This window comes from Pinus tabuliformis, chromosome 8 (assembly GCF_031772625.1).
Source record: "Pinus tabuliformis cultivar Carrire ecotype Pingquan chromosome 8, CPIR1, whole genome shotgun sequence".
In the NCBI taxonomy this organism is placed as follows: Eukaryota; Viridiplantae; Streptophyta; class Pinopsida; order Pinales; family Pinaceae; genus Pinus; species Pinus tabuliformis.
Genome location: NC_142294.1, coordinates 971,537,791 through 971,560,114, shown reverse-complemented (window position 1 = coordinate 971,560,114; position 22,324 = coordinate 971,537,791).

Below are 22,324 nucleotides of genomic sequence, written 5' to 3'. Positions count from 1 at the left end.
TTGGTCGCAAAGAGGAGAAAGGAGGTCAATGACAAGGCCAAGGTAGAGTGCGTTTTTGCATAGTAGTTCGGTGGACAGGTAGGTGAAGAGGAGCGCAGATCTGACTAGAGTCAGAAGTCACATTCCCCGGAGATCGAGCAAGAAGATGATCAAACGCAACAGGGAGGAGCGGACCTCGAGATGACTCCGTTCCACACCAAGCGCATCGGAGATCAAAAGGAAGTAAGGCTGCGGAAGAAGTCCAAGGCTAGCAAGACGTCTCTGGACTCAATCACCCTAACAGAGGGGGACTTAAATGACATAGGTGATACGGTGTGGGATGCCACCGTAGAACTACTGCATCGAGCAATAATGGCAATAGGTGTTGGGTGCTATACAGTTGGGTTTGCATGAGCTACAGATCCATGCATCACAGATACAGACCAAGGCAGCATCAACCAGTTTGGCACCTGACACGTCAGAAGCCACAGGGATGTTGTTCATAAGGGATTCCTGAGCAATAGTGCTACCGAATGGAGCACTAACAATAGATACTGAAGCCGATAGACCCGCTATCAATGCCCTCAAGATAGTCAGATTCAACCTGGCTGCGCTTCCCAATGAGGTGCTTTACATTTTGCAGGACGGCATGATCGCGGAACTTCGGACCCGTGAACAGCGTGCGTTGCAGGTGATCAACGAACAAAAGTTCAACAATGCCAAACTAACCATGCATAGAGACTCCACCCTTAACCTTGTAAATGATATTACATGTAAGAACCAGTGCATTGACATAGTCATGACTGAGGCATGCAGGACTGTCTTAGTGCTGGGAATTCCTGAGGCTGAGCCGATAGATGTGAGGGTTCAAAAGCTCACTGCTGGAGTGTGTAACACACGAACTGAATTGGCAAAGGTTCAGCTGGAACTGAAACTCAAAATTATAGAGTTTTAGTTGAAGGCCTAGCCTTTGACTCTGCTAGAGATCATAGAGTAGCATGAAACCATTGTGAAAGATGTGGTAGCAGTAGTAGAGAGCACAATGAAGGATTGTAATTCGAGAATTCGCTCGAGGTAGTCACCTGCCTACAAGAAGATCCTACTGTACAATGGCTGGAAACATAAGTGTGGGAGCTGCAGCAGTGCTACGATGGAGTCAAAGCGATAGTATTGTTGCCATCACGCAGACATTAGCCAAGCTGCAGGAGCCCAAGGCATTGAAAGAACAAGTAGATGCAACTTAGCACAAGGAATCCATACTGAAGGCTCACTTGAAGCCTTGGTTGGACGAGGCCTACTTGATGATGGCCACTATATAAGCCAAGATGGGTAGTCTACAGGAAACTCAACAGAAGATTAAGACAGACAACACAGGGCCAACGACAGAGCAGTTGGTTGAGGAGATGAAGCAGGTGGCAACACAGTGCACCACCGAGGTAGCAGTTGTCCAAGTCGAGTTGGGAGGTCTTCGTGACATGATCTTCGTGCTAGTAGAGTGACCTAAGGGCGAGCCACCATGTTTGTGTTGGGGGCCTGGTCGGAATGGATCCCTTGGGGGTCAATTTTAGGGTTAAAATCCCAAGTTTTGGGGCAAAAGGCCTGAAGTTTGTCAGTTTTAGAGATCCGCCCTTGGTCCGCGACCAACGGATTGTATAAAAAGGAGGTCTTAGAGGAGTCTAAGGAAGAAGTAAGTAAAGTAGAAGTGTTTTATGAGTCTGTAAAGAGCTAAGAGCGAGAGCCCTAGCATAGGAAGAGGCTCTGCAGCTGAGTGTGTAGAGGCCTAGGGTAGAAGTCCGCAGCTGAGTGTGCGAACCCCTGTAGTTGTGTGCACAGGGCAGATAGAGTCTGCATTGGAGATCTGAATCATTAATAAAGAGAAGTATTTTGAAATTACTGTGTATTTTTCCTTTGTAAATTGCATGTGATTATGTTATGTTAAGTTTTGGGTTTATGTTATAACTCTAATTTGATGCACGAATATATATGTTTCTATCTGTTATATGAACACAAATAAGGATATATGTTTATGTGAAGATAATCTTAGTTGCATGGTAAATTTGGAAAACACTTAAGATAATTCAGGAAATCATACAATAATGCGATAATAGAGGCACATAAGTAACTGAGCCACTGGTTAGGGTTGCACGAAGGACAATCATATACCTTTGTGGAGGTTCTAAGAGATGAAAGAGAAAGTACATTGTAAGCCCTAAAGGCTTATTAATCTGAGCGAAGGAAGGGTTTAAGGTATAAAATCAACATCACAGCCATCTCAGGGTGCAAAAACTTGGTTTCTGCATCACCCCATACTACTTCGGGTGAGACTTCAGTTCGCACTTCGTGGACTGATGCCGAAACGGCCAATAGTGTAGGGATTTACTTGGTTGATTAGCACTGAACCTAGGTCAGGGCACATCAAGACAACACTCCATAGCCTAAGGAGAAGGCACATGGATTCTCTTGTTCTCTACATCCCACAAGCGGAGGTAGTCCTCAGTTGGAGTCGATGTTGTACCATTATCTAATTTTGATAAGTTAGCATATTACTCAAATAATTTTGAAAAAATGTTTAGATAGGATATGGATGCAAAAGAATAAAAAGTTAAAATTTTAGGAAAATTTGATGTTTTATATGCATCCATATCAATAAAATGTTAGGGAAGCAAAAGAAAAGGAAAACTTCATTTTATGTTTTTGAAAATGCACAAGATCCTAGTATAAATGTGCCATAATCAAACATCCATTGTGTTTTCATGTGCAAAAGAAATTGAAAGAAGAGTGAAGGTTACTCTAAGGTTTATATGCTTACTTTGGATATTAACACTATCCTAAGTTAAAAAAAAAAACCATAACCTATGTATTAATCCCATGTCGCCCCTCCTCCAATTCATTCCCTTCCTATCATTTCCCTAATGTTCATAACCCCCTTATATTCCACATTTCTTGACATCACATTAATGTCAATTCCTGACCCCACCAATCCATCCCGTCACATCATGTTAATCATTCACCGTTTCACTTTTCATCTCCACCTATCGCTTCTCATCCAACGACCCTCATGCCATTTCGACCCTCATTCGTCATCCAAGCTTTACCTCCAGGTGGGGGTCTAAAATGAGCAGTATACCAAACCATGCCTACCCCTACGTGATAGCTCCATAGCATTTCGGAACCCCCATGAGAAAAAATACTAACGTCTCACCCCCCCGAAAAGATGGATTCCTCATTCCCTATACCATGTACCTCACTATTGTGCATCTACCATTCCTCTGCTTCCACCTCATATGTCTGTTAACCCCATCAAATAATATCCATTCCATCCCTAATCAATTTGTTAAGAATTTAATTTTCTTAGCCATTAACTCAACGGACCTGTGCCACCAATGGAAAATCAGAAGTCCTATATAAACCTTCTTCTTGTCTATTTACAGGTTACAAAATTGTAGTTTTATTACTACCATTGCTTTGATTACAGGTTGCTCACCAGATCCCAACACTATCAACCACCAGTGACACTACCTACCTAATCATTGTCAAATTATTCCTTTTGTTCCTAGCCCCATAATTTTCTATATTTTAGTGAATTGTTTCCTCTCCCAATCACGTTTTCACTATCAGCCTTAGCCATCATGCCTCTCATGGACAAAGAACCAGAGGAAATTGTTAATCCTCTGGTCTATCCTCCTACAGATCTTCATCATATCCCTAGGGTTGATAAAGACTATAAGATCCATGAATCACTCTGTGAGATCGACCTCTTCAAGATGTACTGTTGGCTCAAAGATAAATACATTGATAAATCAAATGATATCCAGTTGTGCAATTCAAACCTGCCCCATTACATCTTTCCTCCTACCCACAACACTTGTGATTTCATTAAATAATGTCATGCCTCATATCTACCAAGTCAAAGGACCATAGTCAATCCCAATGGACACATTTTGTTCACCATAACCCCTAAGGCTATTAATCAAATGATGCAAGTCCCCACAGTCAACATTGCCAGCCCATTTTCCTATGAAGTTCTGGTCGAAATATACCAGAAATTAGACTTTGCTAAGAGAGCCCAAACTCTTGACTTATTCTTAACACAAGATGCTGCATTACCAAAGAAAAATCCTCCTTATCCTTCATCCATATTCTTTGAGAGAGCCAAGAAGATAATCACTATCATTTCCTACCTCATTGGCTACTATTCTGACCAAATGGTAGATGAGGCCGTTATAAGATTTTAATCCATCTTTTCTAATAATGCTAAGCCCTAAATTGTGTTCAATTTCAACCATTTCCTTGTAGAATCTATCCATCGGCATCTGGTCAAGCTTCCTACAGAGGAGGTGTTCAAATATGCCTCTATCTTAGTCTACATTTTCCTATACTTTCAGGGGAACAAAATGAACTTGTCATTGCAAAAGCTGGATGAGAAAGGAAACCAACAGTCGGTCATTTTTTGGACCACTCTAGTTATGAAAGAACAAAAAGAATGTACTTAAAGTAGTTTACTGAAATGTTTGTCCATCTAGCGATAAGCCTCCTAAGCAGTAGAACTGAACCAAGGATTATTGGAGAAATCAAAAAGGTCTTGCAGCTATCAGAACGGGCACAAACAAGAGACTGGTACTTATATGAGAATTACATAGAGATAATGATTTTTGAATGTGAGCTACCACCATATAAGCTGCTAAAATTCCTCCCAATGAGGATTTTTTCCTTAGAATACATTAGGTATATGATCAACATGGATGAAGTCAATTTTTTTGCTACCAAGAAAAAGTCTCAGTTCAAGATAAAAACACAGGTTGGTCCATTCATTTGCAACAGCAGGGCAATAAGTTAAGAGGCTGACAAAATACCCAAGGAAATGCAATTTAATCTTAATTTTACCTGGTGCTATGATCCATTAGGGATAATTTCTAGGTTAAGGGTAGAAACCAAATCTGCTCCTTACTTTCACACACATAGGTCAGAGATAGAAAAATATAAGAATCAACCAAAGTGTGTTGAAAACACATTACAGGAGGTAGAAGAACAACAGGTCTCCTCATCGATAGTGCAGACTCCTACAATGCAAGAAAAGATAGCCAAGATGAGTAGAGAGGAAGAGTCTCCTTTAGGGACTGATATCTCTAGTGAGGGATTTAAAATCATGTACAGAAAGAAGGCTATGATTAGCTCCAGACTAAGTCTTAGCAAAGAGTCAGAGAAACAAACTCATATCACCACTAATGAGCCTCTTATATCTTCATTAGTAGGTGATCAATATACACAGTCTCCTACCACTTCCACGACCTCGCAAGAGCATAAATATATTATGCACATAGGTACATCTACTTCAAGCGAGCCAGAGAAGAGCATCATGGATGTCTTCAAGGAAATAAAGGTCAGAAATGAAGCCTTGAAGATAAACACATACGATGAATTCTGGAAACAAACCTCTGGTGCCCAAAGCAAGCTACTCTCAGCCTTTGACTCAGAGAATGGGAAAATGTAGATGGCATTCCTTCAGGCACAAGTTCCTCAGCCCAAAGGAGCATCAGATTATAACAAGACCTCTTTTGAGTTTGATATCAAGGACATACATCCCATTGACCAAATGCAGATGCATAAACAGACTGGAGAAATGATCTTCTCTACTATAATTAGCACATCTATGACCTTTTCCAAGCTACAGGTAACACTAGAAAATGTCCAATCACAACTAAAGATGAAGAAAGTTTCTGCTCTTGCCAAAGATACCAATATTAAAACCTTGGAATATTTGGTAATTAAACATGGTTATGATCCTGTAAACATCAATGTTATAGAAGAGCTTATCAAAAAGAATAATTTAGATATAGTAGCACTGTTGTGGGGAAAAATGCCTATGCAGGACGATCCTATCCACCTAAGGTGTGACAATGCCTTAGCAACAAACGAATATAGCTACACTGGTTTCTTCCTTTATGAAATGTGAAAGAGAGGAGATCGATAGACTTACCATTGTCTTCCGCTTGTCCCTCGATCTAGATCCTCTTCCCTTTGGGTGTTCACAGCTACTTGCCTCCTCGCTTGCTCAAGAGAACAACTACTTGATTCCCACGAGATCACAAGAGAACAGCTACCTGTGACAAGAGAACAGCTACTTGCGACAAGAGAAGAACACAACACAAAGGCAAATATACATATTCATAAATGATTCAGGATTAGAAGTAAATCAAATACACTAATACAATCATACAAATACACCAGCATATAGGAGCAAACCAAGATAGCTTTATTGATAAGTAACAGGGTTCAGGAAGAGATACAACCCATAGGGCTCCAATCCAGCATCTCCTTCCGAGCAGAATGGAATTCCTTCTTCAGCTCCCTTCAAAGCATTAAGCACCCAATGATCCAGTCTCAAACCAACAACAATTCTTTGCAATAACCAAATTCTAGCCTCTAGATCTCATGGAGGAGAGATCTATATATAGATGTTTGGAGAGAGGATGAGTCAGCTTGAGATCTGACTAGTGTCCTCTCCCTCTCTCAGTTCTTGAGTCCACTTGGAGGTTCTTGCTTCCACTTGGAGATTTGGAACCTTTTACTCATCACCAATCGAATTCCTTGATGCAAGTGTCATTTTGGAAGCTTCCTGGGCATTGACACATTGAGGAATGAGCCTACCACTTGTCCAATTAGGCTCAGCACAGGCAGCCTTTGTTGGAGTTGACATTCAACGCAGGTAGATAGTGGAGCAGTTGACATTCAGCGCAGATGCTCAGTGGAGCAGTTGACATGATCCAGAATTGGCCTGTTTTTGAGTGTTTTCAGGTGGAGAACTTCTGTGAATTGCTGTGGTTAGTTAGCCTTGTTCCTCTAGGGGTAAGAACAACATGTTTAGGGACTTTGGATCCCTTAGATTATGGAAATTTCATGCTCAATGTTGTAAGGCACAAAAATGTCTATAACAGTTGCCCCCTAAAGTATGAGGCCGTTTATCGGGTGAAATGCTTTATCCAGGAGGGTCCGAAGTTCATCCATCTGCTGGGAGGAGACCTGTAATAAGATACAATACAATACATTATGATTCATACTGTTTTCATGATCTAGCTGAGGCGGGCATTCCCATGCTCAGCTTTATAAATTCATTTTTGTACATAGAACAGACGATCGTCTGATGGTAGACTGATAATTTTGGTGAAATTATCATCCTTTGAGTAGGATGATCATCTCTTGCAGTGATGTACATGTCAAATGTCTTTATCTTTCCTGAATATATATCGCAGCTCGGATGGATGAAACTAGATCCGGGGTTTTCAAACTCGTTCGATCTTCACTCTAAGTACAAGTCGATCCATGTGAGAATTGCGCTAAAGTCGAACATGGAAAGACATCGCTTGATTACCGGTCAATGATGTAAACCGTTAACAAGCGCGAGAGGAATCACCGATAATGATAATGACCCTCAAGGTACTGCAGTACAATTCACGCAGTGTGAATAAAGGACTTGGCGTTGAACACCACGCAAAATCTTCTGGTCGAAGCTCATTGATGTATACCTGTCGCCGGAAGTGAGAAACTTGCCATTGAGGCATGCAAGCTTCAAAGTACTGAAGGGGTTGTTCCTAGATCAACTCCTTGGATAATGAGCTGATGTCGACAAGGAGCGATCCGTCACAGGAGGGCCTTAATGAATCCCACATCAGTGACACGGAATGGAGCTAATGATTTTAATGGAGGTGAAAACAATCTGTGACATATGATTCAGGGTGGCGGTCATGAATGGATGAAGGATAATGTATGGCAGTGGATGGGACCCGGTTGACTCTTTCTGAACGACTTCTCTTGAACATATGGTGACACTGATGCGATGGATCGGTAGCATTACCCCAAATATGGATGGTATGGCGAGACCATGGTGATGTGACTGGTGAATGAAACAACCCAACCTCGATTGTGGTACGGAGGAAAAGTGTCATGTTCAAGAGCGACCTGCTACCATCAAAGTTCTCTTTAGTTTTCTCCCAATTTTTCCACAGTCATTGCTGACCAGTACCTCTTTATTTTTTTCAAGCTTGAGGAGGATAACATATGGTTGTTCTATAACCTGCCCTTCGGGCAAGCCCATCGCTATGTTTTAACGAGCCTAGCGATAGTGAAACTCGTTCTCGTCTAAAGACAAGTTTGTCGCTATTTAATAATTTTAACGAGTCTAACGACAAGGATAACTCGGTCCTTTTCATTTTTAGAGAGTCTGAAAAGGTACATAAAGTTAACTCCAAAACTCCTTTTTCGTTATCTAATCCCTTAAGTCCGAAAAAGTATAAAACATTACAGAAGGGATGAGTTTTCGATAATTTTAACGAGCCAAATAAAACAAGCGCTCGACCTTTTTGTGCAATAATCCCTCAGGTCCAAAAAGATTAAAATCTAGAGGAGGGATAGCTCTTCCTGTCCTTTAACCAGCTGGAAGGCCAAAACTCGGCAATCTTTTCATATTTTACGAGTCAGTTGAAAAGAGCTTAAAGAAGACTCGTCTTTTGAGGAACGAGTGATAAACAGGGTTAGCAGCAGATTCCAGGTACAGGTTGGAATTTTCCAATCACGGCAGTGTCACAAGGATGGCTAGGTGAAATCACTCTTCGCAGTTGTTCCTCAAAATGGGTAAACAATCATATGGAGGTGAACGATCGGCCAAATGAAAAGTGGAGGTGGCAGGTGCAAACACGACCAAGGCTTTAATGGCTGATAAATTTACGATCACAGTGGTTATTTACCGGGATAGGTTCATTTTTTAGTGAGCTTGAACTCTGGAGGAAACTCTTGCTCACAATCGCTTTTCTATTTTTTAACGAGCATAAATTCCGTGTTAAAACTGCTCGAATCTTGCGTTTATTTTTTAACGAGCATGAACTTTATGCTAAAACTGCTCGATTATATAGTCAAATTTTGATTTTTTACCATAACTAGCTTTTCTCTTTTCAATGATAGTACTGCATTCTCAATTGCTGCATCAAACTTAGTTAGAAATGAATAATATTTGCATGAAAATGAGATTATAACCCTAATATTTCGCTTTGAACTACGTAAAAAGCCATTAAAAGGTGTTTTTACCTCTCATTTTACCATTTCATTTGAACTTGGTTTGTTGGAGCTCTGGAGGTGCCTCTTCCCCCTTGATTTTCACCAGCTGATTCCGGGAGATTCTGCGGACGATTTTCGGCGCCGTCTGGACTAGGTAGGAGCTAAACTCTAGCTCTCTCTTTTCATGGTTTCCTTTTTCCATTCTATGCCTGTTTTCCTGCCCCCATGAGCCCCTAAGGTTTTGTTAGGGCGCTCTGCCATCAGCGCAGGCAGTCCATTCGAAACCTGCGCTGAATGTCAAGCTGCCTTAAGGCAGTTTGACCTTCAACGCAGGTAGGACACTTGCCAATTGAGTTGATCTCAGAAAAATAGTTCTATGCACAGTTTTTTGATGAAATTTTGCCAGTTTCTCATCAAATTCAGGAACTTACTCTTCCTCTTGTTTGTTTTGCAGGGATCTTTGAGCAAAATGTCCCTTACATGGCGAGAACGAGAACATGAAGAGGAGGACATGATTTCCCTCCATGACCCTGTCACGGTGAACGTGCTGCGGAACTGTGGCCTGCTGAAGTTTTTCCGTATCTCTAGTATGAGAGCACAGATCTCTTTACTGCAGTATATGCTTGATGCTTGGGACCCTATTAACCAAGTATTCCAGATTAGGGGAAAATCCATCCCCTTGACCATAGTGGACATTTACTTCTTGACTGGGTTGTCAAGGCGGGGTGCCCCCATTTCTTTGTCAGGTTCGGCCCGGGGGAATGACTCCGTGAGAGATTATGTCCGCCAGTATTGCAGGGAAGGTTCCCAGCCGAGCAGAGACGGAAAGGTTGTTATCCGTGAGATCACAGACAGGTCTCTCAGGTCCATTCTGTATACTATTGGTAGGATGGCCGGTAGCGCATCTCTACATGTTGCCAACATATCTTATGTGCAGCACGCCTTGGAGTGTCTCCAACCGAAAGTATTCAACTGGTGTGATGCAGTACTTGTTCAGATGAAAAGTCAATTGACCAAGGTAAAGGACGGGAAGCTGAATAACTTTGGGTATGGTTCTATTCTGACTGCCTTTGCCTTGGAGAAAATACCACTGATGCAGCCTCAGTATATCGCACTCGACTTGCCTTCTCCCACCGAGCCACGCATGTAGAGATGGGTTGATCACATGTCTAGGCATGCTGGTCAATCTCAGATTACTCTCACTGATACCTTCTTCAAGTGGTTCGAGCGCCAGGAGATGGTCTATTCTGAGTATCCATATGTTGGTATGGATTTCTGAGGTGATCCGGACTTGGTACTACCGGATGGCGAACAGTGGGGCGCTATTGGTAAAATCTTCGACCATATTACTGTTTACTGTTCTTATTCGTAATGTTGCTGTGCTTTATTCTATCAAGACTTATAATCAAACTCTTGTGTGCATGCAGATGTTGGTCCTGTTCGTCCAGCAGTTCGTCCGAGACCGCCAGTCGCTGCCCCATCAGGGGAACCTGCTGGGAGAGTTATTCTTCACGACCTTGACGTGGCCGAGACTCTTACAGCTGTGCAGGAGCAGGTCGAGAGCCTTACTCTCGGCATTCCCGATGTGAGGATTGATGAGTTACCTTTACAGTTGCAGCGGCATACTACTGGCGTGCCTAGATGATGGACTCGTCTCTTGCGCATGATTGCACAGGTCGTGACGTGCTATCATGAGCATCACTAGACTAGGGTGCCCCCTAGTACTTTTGAGTTTTTGGGTCATATGACCGATTTTTGTCTTGGTTACAGAACATTATGTATGAACGATAAACAGCTTATATATATTTTGATTTTCGATTTTTATTCTGGTTGAGTTATATGATCCATATGTACAATCATTGATGATGTGTCTCTTTTTATAAATGTCGCAAATGTCTATCCAACACATAGTTTGCTAATGAGTCGGTTAATGTGTTTAAGTTTCTGGAAATATGCTGGTATTGAATTGAATCAAATTGTCTTTCCAAAATCTTAACCCTTAGGAACATGCGATAAATAGCTGGATTGCGAACGAAATATATACCATTGAGTTGTAGTATTATGAGTTGTGAGTCTAGCCTGACGATTAGTCGGCGTATGCCACGGGTGATGGCATCAGAGAGTAGTTCTATCAACGCGCTATATTCAGCGATGTTATTTGTTGATTGCCCAATACACACACCTCTGAAACTTACTAACTCGCCACTTGGATCAAAAATGGCCCAGGCTGCGAAGGATAGGTTCCGCGAACTATGACTCGCTCCGTCGGCATATCCAACACATGTCTCCAGGAGGTTTGACATCTGCAATAAATGAAAAAAGGTGGATCACTCGACCAGAACAAACACTTTAGCGAAAACAAAATACAACAAAAGCATACAGGTTACTATTTAAGCATAGTAACGCTTAAGGTACAACCCATTACGGGGTTGCGCCAGTGGAATTCCGTCATAATACATTAACTCATAGGCTCCTTTTGCTAACACTCGTTTAACAATATAGATGCCCATCCATAAGGAGTTAAATTTACCTGCTCCCAATTTATCGGATTCTTGGTCATAAAGCAAGACCAAGTCACCTTCTGAGAAGACACGGGGTTTGACATTTTTGTCGAACTGCGCCTTGACTCGTTTCTTATGGGCTCCGTTAGCCAGAGCGGCATCATGACAGGTTTCATCCAATTGGATTAATTCCAAGAAACGAGCCTCTTCTTCCGAAGTTCCAGGGAGGAGATCAATTGCGAGTTTAAGCGACGAAATTTCGCACTGGATTGGCAAGACTGCTTCCAGGCCATACACCAGTTGGAAAGGTGTGAACCCGGTCGCGTTCTTTACCGATGTTCGGTAAGCCCACAAGGCTGAGTACAGGATTAGGTGCCATCTTCTTTTGTGAACCCCGATCATCCTTTGCAACATACGCTTCAGGACCTTGTTGATTGCTTCAACTTGTCCGTTGGCTTGCGGATAATACGGGGTAGAGCTGTCGTGAGATAGCCCTAGTTTGGCAGCTAATTCAACCATCATGTGATTGGGAAAATGTGATCCATGATCTGTCACTATAGCCTGTGGTATGCCAAACCTGGCGACTACATCATTGAAAAAGAAAAGGGCAGCTGTTTCACCAGTGTTATCCAATGTAGGCATCGCCTCGGCCCATTTGGTAAAATAGTCAACAGCGACTATAATATACCCATGGCATTGCCTCGGCCCATTTGGTAAAATAGTCAACAGCGACTATAATATACCCATGCCCCCCGGTCGAGGTGGGGTTACATTGCATGAAATCGATGCCCCACTTGGCGAAAGGCCCAACAACAACTATTGGCTGTAAAGGTGTGGGTGGTCTTCTGGTTTTGCTATCGAAAATTTGACAGGCATGGCAACTTCTGACTGCGGTTATGCAATCTTTGAACATGGTTGGCCAGAAGTATCCTGCTCGTAAGATTTTCTGTGCTGTTGCATATCCGGATTGATGCCCCCCACACGCGCCTGAATGACACTCATTCAGGGCTTTTTCGGCCTCCTCATGGGTAAAGCACCTCCTCAGGACTGTATCGATACCACGACGGTAAAGCGTATCACCGACGATCATGTAGTCTTTAGCTTGGTATCGTATACGTTTCTGTTCTGAGTGAGAGGTGTTAGGCCTGAATTTTTGGGTTTGGAGATAAATTATGATATCTCCATACCACTCATTTCTTGTAGATATCAGGAACAAACTTTCGTCCATGATTGACTCTTCTGATGTTTCATCGTTGGACGACGATGGGAGATCGCACAATAATTCTGCGAAAACTAGAGCTTTCTTTGATTTGGATTTTACAAATTCCAGATCAAACTCTTGAAGGATCGCTATCCATTTTGAATATTTGCCCCCCAGCAACTGTCGCGACAATATATAAGTCATGGGGTTGCAATCTGATAAAATGGTAGCTTTCCGAAAGAGGACATAATGTCGAAACCTTTGAATCGCTTGAACAGCTGCAAGCGCTAGTTTTTCAACATAAGAATATTGACTTTCTGTATCATTTAAGTTTTTACTTAAATAATATATAGGATGTTCAATTCCATCGACTTCTTGAACTAAAACCATCGCAATGGTCGTATCCGCTGCTGCCAGATACAGGTTAAAATCTCTTTGATAGTCTGGGGCGTACATTAATGATGCTTTTACTAGAAAATATTTCAGAGCATCAAAGGAAGCTTGCGCCACCTAGTCCCAGACGAAAGGTACATCCTTTTTCAAAAGACGAGTATAAACTTTAGCAAGTTCTGCGTAATTTGGAATAAACCTCCTCAGAAAGTTTGCTTTCCCTTGGAGTTTCTGAATCTGAAGCAAATTTGAAGGTGGAGGCAAATTAATGATTGCCTAAACCTTGCAAGGATCAAGACGAATCCCATCCTTAGAGACTACAAAGCCAAGTAAATGACCAGAACTGACGCAAAACACAGATTTTTGCGGATTGAGTCTTATCTTGTAGTGTCGGCAACATAGAAATATCGCTCTTAAATGCTGCGGATGATCAGTCCGCTTTCGCGAATGAGCCGGAAGGTCGTCGAGATAAGGTTGAATGATGTTCTTGATGTCATGGAAGGCATAATTCATTGCCCTCTGAAACGTCGCCCCTGCGTTCTTTAAACCAAAGGGTAATTTTTGATAAGCGAATGTGCCCCATGGAAAAATAAATGCAGTCTTTGACTGGTCTTGTGGGCGGATATTTATTTGATTATACCCGGAAAATCCATCCATAAATGAAAAGATTTCACATCCGGCGCATTCATCAATTATCTAGTCGATGAAAGGGTAGTTGTCCTTCGGACAAGCTTGGTTTACATCCCTATAGTCGACACACACTCTAATTGTTCCTTCATAACAGGGACAATATTCGATACCCAATGGGTTAGAGGAACCGGGTAGATGAATCCAGCATGGAGAAGTTTTTCAACCTCCGCCTTAATGGCAGCGGCTTTCTGGGGGTGCACCTGCCGAAGCCGTTGTCTTACTGGTTTGACATCAGGATACATTTTAATTTCATGTTCAACGATACTTGAGTCAATGCCTGGCATTTCATCATATGACCAAGCAAAGACATCTCTAAATTCGCGAAAAAAGAGCGTTATATATTTCCAGTTCTGGAGGGGAACAACCTTTGCCGACATAAATATTCTCTACAACATTTGTTTTAGTCGAGATATTTATGGCTACAGTCTCTTCAATATTGGATAAGTTTCGCTCAGAATCCACCTTATTTACAGTATTTGATAGGAATTCAAAAACTGAAGGGTGATAAAGGTCATGTTGAGTATCTTCTTCATATTCTTGAAGAAGGTAACGATGGTGGCAATCATTCCATGGTGCCCCCTCAATCAACATTGATTGTAGAATTCCTTCGTCAGTCCCATGTACTTTCGACCAAGGATCTAATGGGGTACCATATTCTCTAGACCTATCTACCCAAACGCTTGACGAGCGTTGATTTGGGTTCGCCTCCCATGCTTGAAACCTTGATTGCTACAATATTTCTATTGTGCTTGGGGGCAAAACCATTGTATGATCCATTTTGACATCGTCTTCTGAGATCTTCGCAGAATATATCATGTTGCAGGCTCTTACGAATGCTACTTCCCCTACATAGAATGGAGGTGGAAGTGCGAAAGTTCCCATTAATGTGGGGTCTTTCAGTAGGCCTACTCCGATGTCTTGAAGCGAATGGTTGCTTCCATGGATCATGGGAATGCTTCCTGTAACTTGTGAACCATTAGGGAGTAATTTTTGTTGGTCGACGATCGTAATCCCTCCTTCAAACGGGAATGCGATCTTCCTAAAATAAGTCGATACAACAGCTGCCATGGCATAGATCCATGGTCTTCCCAGTAGGATGTTGTAGTCAAGATTCCCATCGATGACTTCAACATCTATTTCTACTGTTTTTCCTCCTAGTTCAACCTTCAAGTTATTAAGGATACCATACGGGGTATATGTCCTTCTGTCGAATGCTTTCAATGTCGTCGAAGATCGTGACAAGGTTGGACATCCTAAAGTTTTCCAACAACTCATCGACATAATACATGTAGATGCCCCCTCATCAATAATTGTTCAGTGAACAGTTTTGTTGAGTGCTTTCACTTGAATAAGGAAAGCTAGTTGAGCCGGTAACTGAGGATCGTATCCTTTGTGATCAAAGGATACAAGATTGGAATCCTTAGGATCAACCCCACCAATAGCTGATAACAAAGCCTGCCTTTGGGATGGGAAATTTTGTAGTACTTCAAGAGTCGACATAGCGGATGGCGATTGGGCCAAATCTTCCACTATGTTATAATGTTGTGCCGCTCTGGCGCGAGGATTAAATGTCGACTTGTGTACTACTCCCTTAGGCGGTTTTATTGTTAATTCAGGAATGATGGGCGGTACAACTTCTGTCGAAGTTGTTGTCGAACTACTTGGTTGATCTTTACCTTTGTCGTTCAATAGCTGCGGATTCCCGTAATCTTTGTTCCTTGTTGAAATCAAAGCATCATTCTGTTGTTTTGAAACTGACAACATAAGCACTTGTGACGGAGAAGCATTTCCACTATCAACCAGATTTTGACCTGGGTTGGGGAATGGATCAGTTAACACAGCTGAGGCTTGTGAACTTTTAAAGAACCTTTTAAGCTCAGCTTTAAATGGGCAATTCCTTGTCCAGTGATCCTCCTCATCACATATGTGACATGGATTATTTGGTTTCCCTTTCCCAGGAGGGTTTGAAGAAGTTTTTCCAGGAGATGACTCACCTTGTTTCTTCTTCTTCCCTTTGTTTTGCTTCTTCTTGCTTCCTGGTTGATTGGTTTCTTTGCCTTTATCTGCTGATACGGCATTTACTTCTGAAGCAAGAATTTCTTCTTTTGCATTTTGATCCGAATTCTTACGGGCTTTCTTAGACAAAGCCTTTATCGATTTTGCGTTTGCCGTGCCAATCACGCCATCACCGACATGAGAGTCACTATTGGATTTAGGAGGAGGAGGAATTGAAAATTCCGGTCTAGGGGCATCAGGTATTTTGTCGTAGAGCGTGCCAGACTGAGTATAAACTAAGTCTAGATATTGTGCACGAGCAATAACTTGCTCCTCTGTTACGACTCCCCCCTTTGCCACATCCTCTGTTATAGCAGGAAGTAACGACTTTATAAACCATTCAGCTAACAACTGATCGGGAACGTACGTTTTCACCATCCTATGACGATGACGCCACTCATGTATATGATCAGATATATGAGTGGTAGTTGTCTGCTTGAAGTTGGTTAATATTTCGATTCCCGTTTCATACCTTATCGGTAATTGAAAATGGGTTAAGAAAGTCCTGGCTAGGGAGCTAAAATTGTCGAAAGAGGCTCTAGGTAATTCAATATACCATTTATCCGTTGGACCTATCAATGTCCTCTGAAAAAGGCGAAGCCTTATCGAATCATCGTTCAGGGTGTTCGACGAACACCACAGATGAAAAGTCATCACGTGATTCGATGGGTCTTCACCTGGATTTCCATTGAATTTAGGAATGTCAGATGGAAGTTTGTGAGGAATCGCTGGCCACCAAGGAGCGTAAGCAATCGGATCGTTGGTTAACCGGTGTAAATCGGGTAACTCTAAAGTTGCCACGAATGGTAACTGTTGATTCAGGTTAGGTGAAGCATAACCAGGGTACGATGGAATCACTTGAGCAGTGGGCCTTTGCATACCAGCATAATGTAATTGATGTTGGTATGACTGATACGGTTGGTGGACTTGACCACTGTAAAGCGGTTGGTTTTGACCGTTTTGAATATACGGTTGTCCACTGTTTGCAAAGATCTACTGCTCAGAACCTTGGTACACTTGCTGGAATTGTGGTTGTTGGTATTGCACTAGCCACGGTTGAGAAGCCATGTTCTGCTGCGCTATACTAACCATTGGACCAAGGTGTGGGGTAATTGTACCCGTTTGGACCTGTGTCACCCCACCAATTGGCGATTGTGGTTGTGACCCAGGGTCAAGGGGCTGTTGCATTACAACCTGAGAAATCTGAGGTTGACACGCAACAGGCATCGCTTGAACTTGTGACACTGTTACAATAGCCGGTGTAGTCGGGATGTTTGTCATAGGTACACATTGTTGCATAGAATATACAACCCTTGGTTGTTGAGGTAGCATAGGTACCCAACCACTTGATGTAATTCCAGTATAACCTAAATACTGTTGTGAACTCCCGTATGGATACCCTCCTGGAGGGGGTAATGAAAGGGCATACTGCCCCCCATACGGTAGCAATCCGGAACTCAAGGGGATTGTTTGTCCTTCTGGACTGGATTGCCCAAATTGACCTCCAAATGGATCAATCTGGCGAGTCTCAACATAAGAGTTGCCGGATATTATTCCGGATGAACAAACTGGAACAGACCATACTGTCGAAATAGTCCCTTGGTGGACTCCTTCTAGCGGTTGTGAGCTAGTCGGGACAGATGGTATGCCGGCAAACATTGTCGGAGTGACGGCAGGGGCTTCTGCTGTCGCTGTGTCATTCGACACAGTCCTAGATGTTGACGGTTGTTCAGACATTGTGAGTCTATCCAATAGATTGCCTAGCGATTCTACAGGAACTTCCACTTGTGGTGGATTAACTTCTGATGAAGGAAATAGAGTGACTCCGACTCCAAAATGGGTTGGAGTATTTTCTTGCGGGTCCTCTACAATTTCCTCTATCGCAATCAAACCAGGTGGAAGAGGAAGACCGTCAGGTCCGTAAAATATTTCTGGTGCCGAAGAAGGGGTTGTTTCGACAGCGACAGTTGTTTGAGGAGCAAGACTCTCTGAACCGGTTACAGATGGAACTGGCTCAGTAGCACAAGTATTTGCCCCCAGACTAGGATCAGTGTTACTGTCCCTCTGTGGCTGTTGAACTTCTTCTATAGAGGCAGGGTTTCCAGAAATGTTTGGAGTAATCGGAATCTTAGATGTAGTTGGAACACTTGTTCTAACTTTGATAGGAGATTTTGAACCGGTTAAACGAGTTCGCTTTGTCCATACTGTTTTCGATTCCGGAGACAAAGACGGTTGACTCGTAAGCCTCCGCAAACGACGGGGTTTCAATTGACTTTCTTCCACGATTGCGGATTACTCGATCAACCAAAATACAAAAAGGGGAAATTGGTGTTTCCGAATTGAATGAATTTTATTAGACGCTTTAGACACAACTTGCTTTTTCACTTTTAAAGAGTCGAGAAAAAGCTAAAGATGACTCTAGTCTCCTTCGATGTTTTAACGAGCCCGAAGTGACAAATGCTCGGATGGACTTTTTCTGTTATAGAGTCTGAAAAAGGCCAAAAGAAACTGCTCTGGAGTTCTAGGCAGAGGGTGTGCCAAACTTTTCGCAAAACCGCAGAATACTTTTTAGGGTACGGGTGGTCGATCTTCGTGAATGCTGTGTTCACTGCATTGCGATCAGTAGGGTGGCCGACACGGCTTCCTAAGGATAAAAGATATATGCCTATAGGGGTCTCCCAATATATACGCGACGGTACGTGGGAGCACAATCCGTACTAGCGCTACCGTCTCTCAGGAGGAATCACCCACCTTCTTCGAGATCGACAGTCACTAGGCTTAACGACGCCGGAACATGTCTCTAGCCTAGACCTCTATGTTGTGCATTATGTTACAAAGCGTTGTTAGGTTCATTCAGTTTATTTTAGGTTGATCTTTTTAAAGTTTGCCTTTCAAGGTTCACCACGAGATGTATGATACAAATTCCTAAATGCAGTCTAAGATGATAAGCAAGCTTTATTATCTTTTCAACTTTGAAAATCCTAGCTACTAAGGGAAAAGAAAAACACTATATTTTCTCAAAGAGCAATCAGCACACTCTAATGCACTTTCCCTAAATCCAACATGCAAACTATCAAATGCAAAATGCACAATGCAGGTGTTTGTTTTCCACTTTCTTAGTATAAATGCCTACAAAGAAAGCTTTTTGCACAACTTTGAATTTGCTTTTAAAATGATCAATACAAACAAGTTCACTTTTTTTGAAATCAGAGAAGGTAGAAGAGATTACACTACTTAACGATTTTCGAAATAAAGACTTGTTTTGACACTTCAAAAGAGACAAATTCAAACCAATAAGCAAAAGTAAATCTATAATCAATCTGCAAACAGCCAATGAACTCTCTTCTAAGACCACAATCAATCAGATCTGAATCAAAGGCTACAGAATGACTACTTTACTCATGCAAAGGAAAACTGTAAATGATCCACAAACACATAAAAACATTCACATTCTTTTTGTACAAAAGGAGGCGGAATCTAAGCAAAGAAAAGAAGTTATCTGACTGGTACCTATGCTGGTTAAAGGCTGCAAAAAACAGAGATCAAAAAAAGGCAACAGATAACAGAGAACCCCAGCTGCACAAGGCCAAACTGGTTCAGCACATCCTCAACACTGAGGATTTGACATTCAGCGTAGGTAGCCCCTTCGGGACTTGCGTTGAAATGCAGACTGCCTTCACAGCAGTTGCGCTGAAGGAGAAACTCTCGTTTCCTGTGGGTTCTGGGTCATAAAATGCTCAAAAATCAACTGTTTCAGGCCAAATCAGAAACACAAGCAAGGTATAAACAGAGGGATGCTTTGAGAGGGTACTAAAGACTATCACAAGGATCATCAAATCATCTGTGGATCTAGTTTAGATCATAGACAAGTCCAACAACTGGATCAAAACAACAACTTTCTACTTTGCATCCGGAAAAGATGTAGTTCAATAATTGTTGTCAAGTCTATGAAGTAAACAAATGACGGAAACACAAATGAAATGAATAAACAAATTAATTCCCCAGCGGAGTCGCCAATTTGTTGTGGGGAAAAATGCCTATGCAGGACGATCCTATCCACCTAAGGTGTGACAGTGCCTTAGCAAAAAATGAATACAGCTACACTGGTTTCTTCCTTTATGAAATGTGAAAGAGAGGAGATCGATAGACTTACCGTTGTCTTCCGTTTGTCCCTCGATCTAGATCCTCTTCCCTTTGGGTGTTCACAGCTACTTGCCTCCTCGCTTGCTCAAGAGAACAGCTACTTGATTCCCACGAGATCACAAGAGAACATCTACCTGTGACAAGAGAACAGCTACTTGTGACAAGAGAAGAACACAACACAAAGGCAAATATACATATTCATAAATGATTCAGGATTAGAAGTAAATTAAATACACTAATGCAATCATACAAATACACCAGCATATAGGAGCAAACCAAGATAGCTTTATTGATAAGTAACAGGGTTCAGGAAGAGATACAACCCATAGGGCTCCAATCCAGCATCTCCTTCCCAACAGAATGGAATTCCTTCTTCAGGTCCCTTCAAAGCATTAAGCACCCAATGATCCAGTCTCAAACCAACAGCAATTCTTTGCAATAACCAAATTCCAGCCTCTAGATCTCATGGAGGAGAGATCTATATATAGATGTTTGGAGAGAGGATGAGTCAGCTTGAGATCTGACTAGTGTCCTCTCCCTCTCTCAGTTCTTGAGTCCACTTGGAGGTTCTTGCTTCCACTTGGAGATTTGGAACCTTTTACTCATCACCAGTCGAATTCCTTGATGCAAGTGTCATTTTGGAAGCTTCCTGGGCATTGACACATTGAGGAATGAGCCTGCCACTTGTCCAATTACGCTCAGCGCAGGTAGCCTTTGTTGGAGTTGACATTCAACGCAGGTAGACAGTGGAGCAGTTGACATTCAGCGCAGATGCTCAGTGGAGCAGTTGACATGAATCAGAATTGGCCTGTTTTTTAGTGTTTTCAGGTGGAGAACTTCTGTGAATTGCTGTGGTTAGTTAGCCTTGTTCCTCTAGGGGTAAGAACAACATGTTTAGGGACTTTGGATCCCTTAGATTATGGACATTTCATGCTCAATGTTGTAAGGCACAAAAATGTCAATAACAAGCACTAAGGAAACAATTGAAACTCCCAGCTACTGAAGATCCTATAGCCAAGGATATTGTTGAAACAGAAACTGAAAAGGCATACATGATGAAACTCATCATAGAATAGACTGCTTAGCTAAAATAGATGGAGACAGAGATGGAGAAATTAATCAAGGAAAACAATAAGGTTGCTAAATATATTGCTCCTTTAGAAGCACTTCCTATCACAATCATTCCAACTGCAATATTAACTACCACCAGTACAAGAGAGGTTGCAAACCAATTAGCTAGTGCAGTTCAAAATATGTCCCTACAGACTGAAGAGATTAATAAACTGCAAGATCAAGTAAAACTACTAGAGGATCATCAAAAGAAGTGTGACATTTTTCATGCAGTAGAGCTTGAGAGAGCTCAGAATCAAGTTGAGGCATGGAAGAAGTCAACCATTGAGTCTTCCATTGGTTACACTCTTGGTAGCATCAAAGAAATTATCTGGAACAACATCATAGATGAGATTGATGATATTTGGCTATGTATCGAGATCATTTTTTAGCAAAAGGAGTTAATGGAAAAGGAAAAAAATCATACAATTCCTCCAACATCAAAGGTTCCATGACAGGTAGGGCATTCTACGAGGCCATCAGTAACATATGTTTTATTCAGAAAGAGATAAAACATATTTTTACTGTAAAACCAACTTTTTCCAAGTATACCAGGGTAGATGAGATCTATCGTAGAGTAACTAAAATATCAATTGCAAATTAAGAATGGTGGGAAAGTTGTGTGAATATGAAGATTAGAGGACAGATCAACTTGGTTAGTGCAGCACTAGAATAGTGGCCTCTCAACAACATTTTTTCATCAAAACAGGGCCAGATGTTCAGATTCATTCTTTTGGACCGAATTGCTTCTATTTCTGTTAAATTTTAAGTAATAATAGCATGCCTCATCACTCAAGCATTGATTATAATATTTTGTTTTTTTGTTTAAATACTTCATTATGTCGAAGTATTAAGGGTTGTACCCTTGAACTAGTTAGTAGACATATTTGTACTAACCTGGAGCATTTTGTATTGAATAAAAGATTCTGGATTTACTTCATATGGCTTGTCTCTCTGTGAGCTATTTTCTTATGTTTTTCATTATGTATTCCTCATATAATTTATTTCATTTACAATCATCCGATTGAAAACTTAACTGAATTTCAGTTTCATTTTGAATTTTTTGTGAAGTTGTAGTTTAATTAAGAGATTAATTTACATGACTACCTATTCTTTTAAATTGCTCTTTGGATTTAAATTGCACAAGATTTCTGAAATGACTTGATTACATTTTGTTAATTAGGAAAACACAGTTTTCTCAATTTCT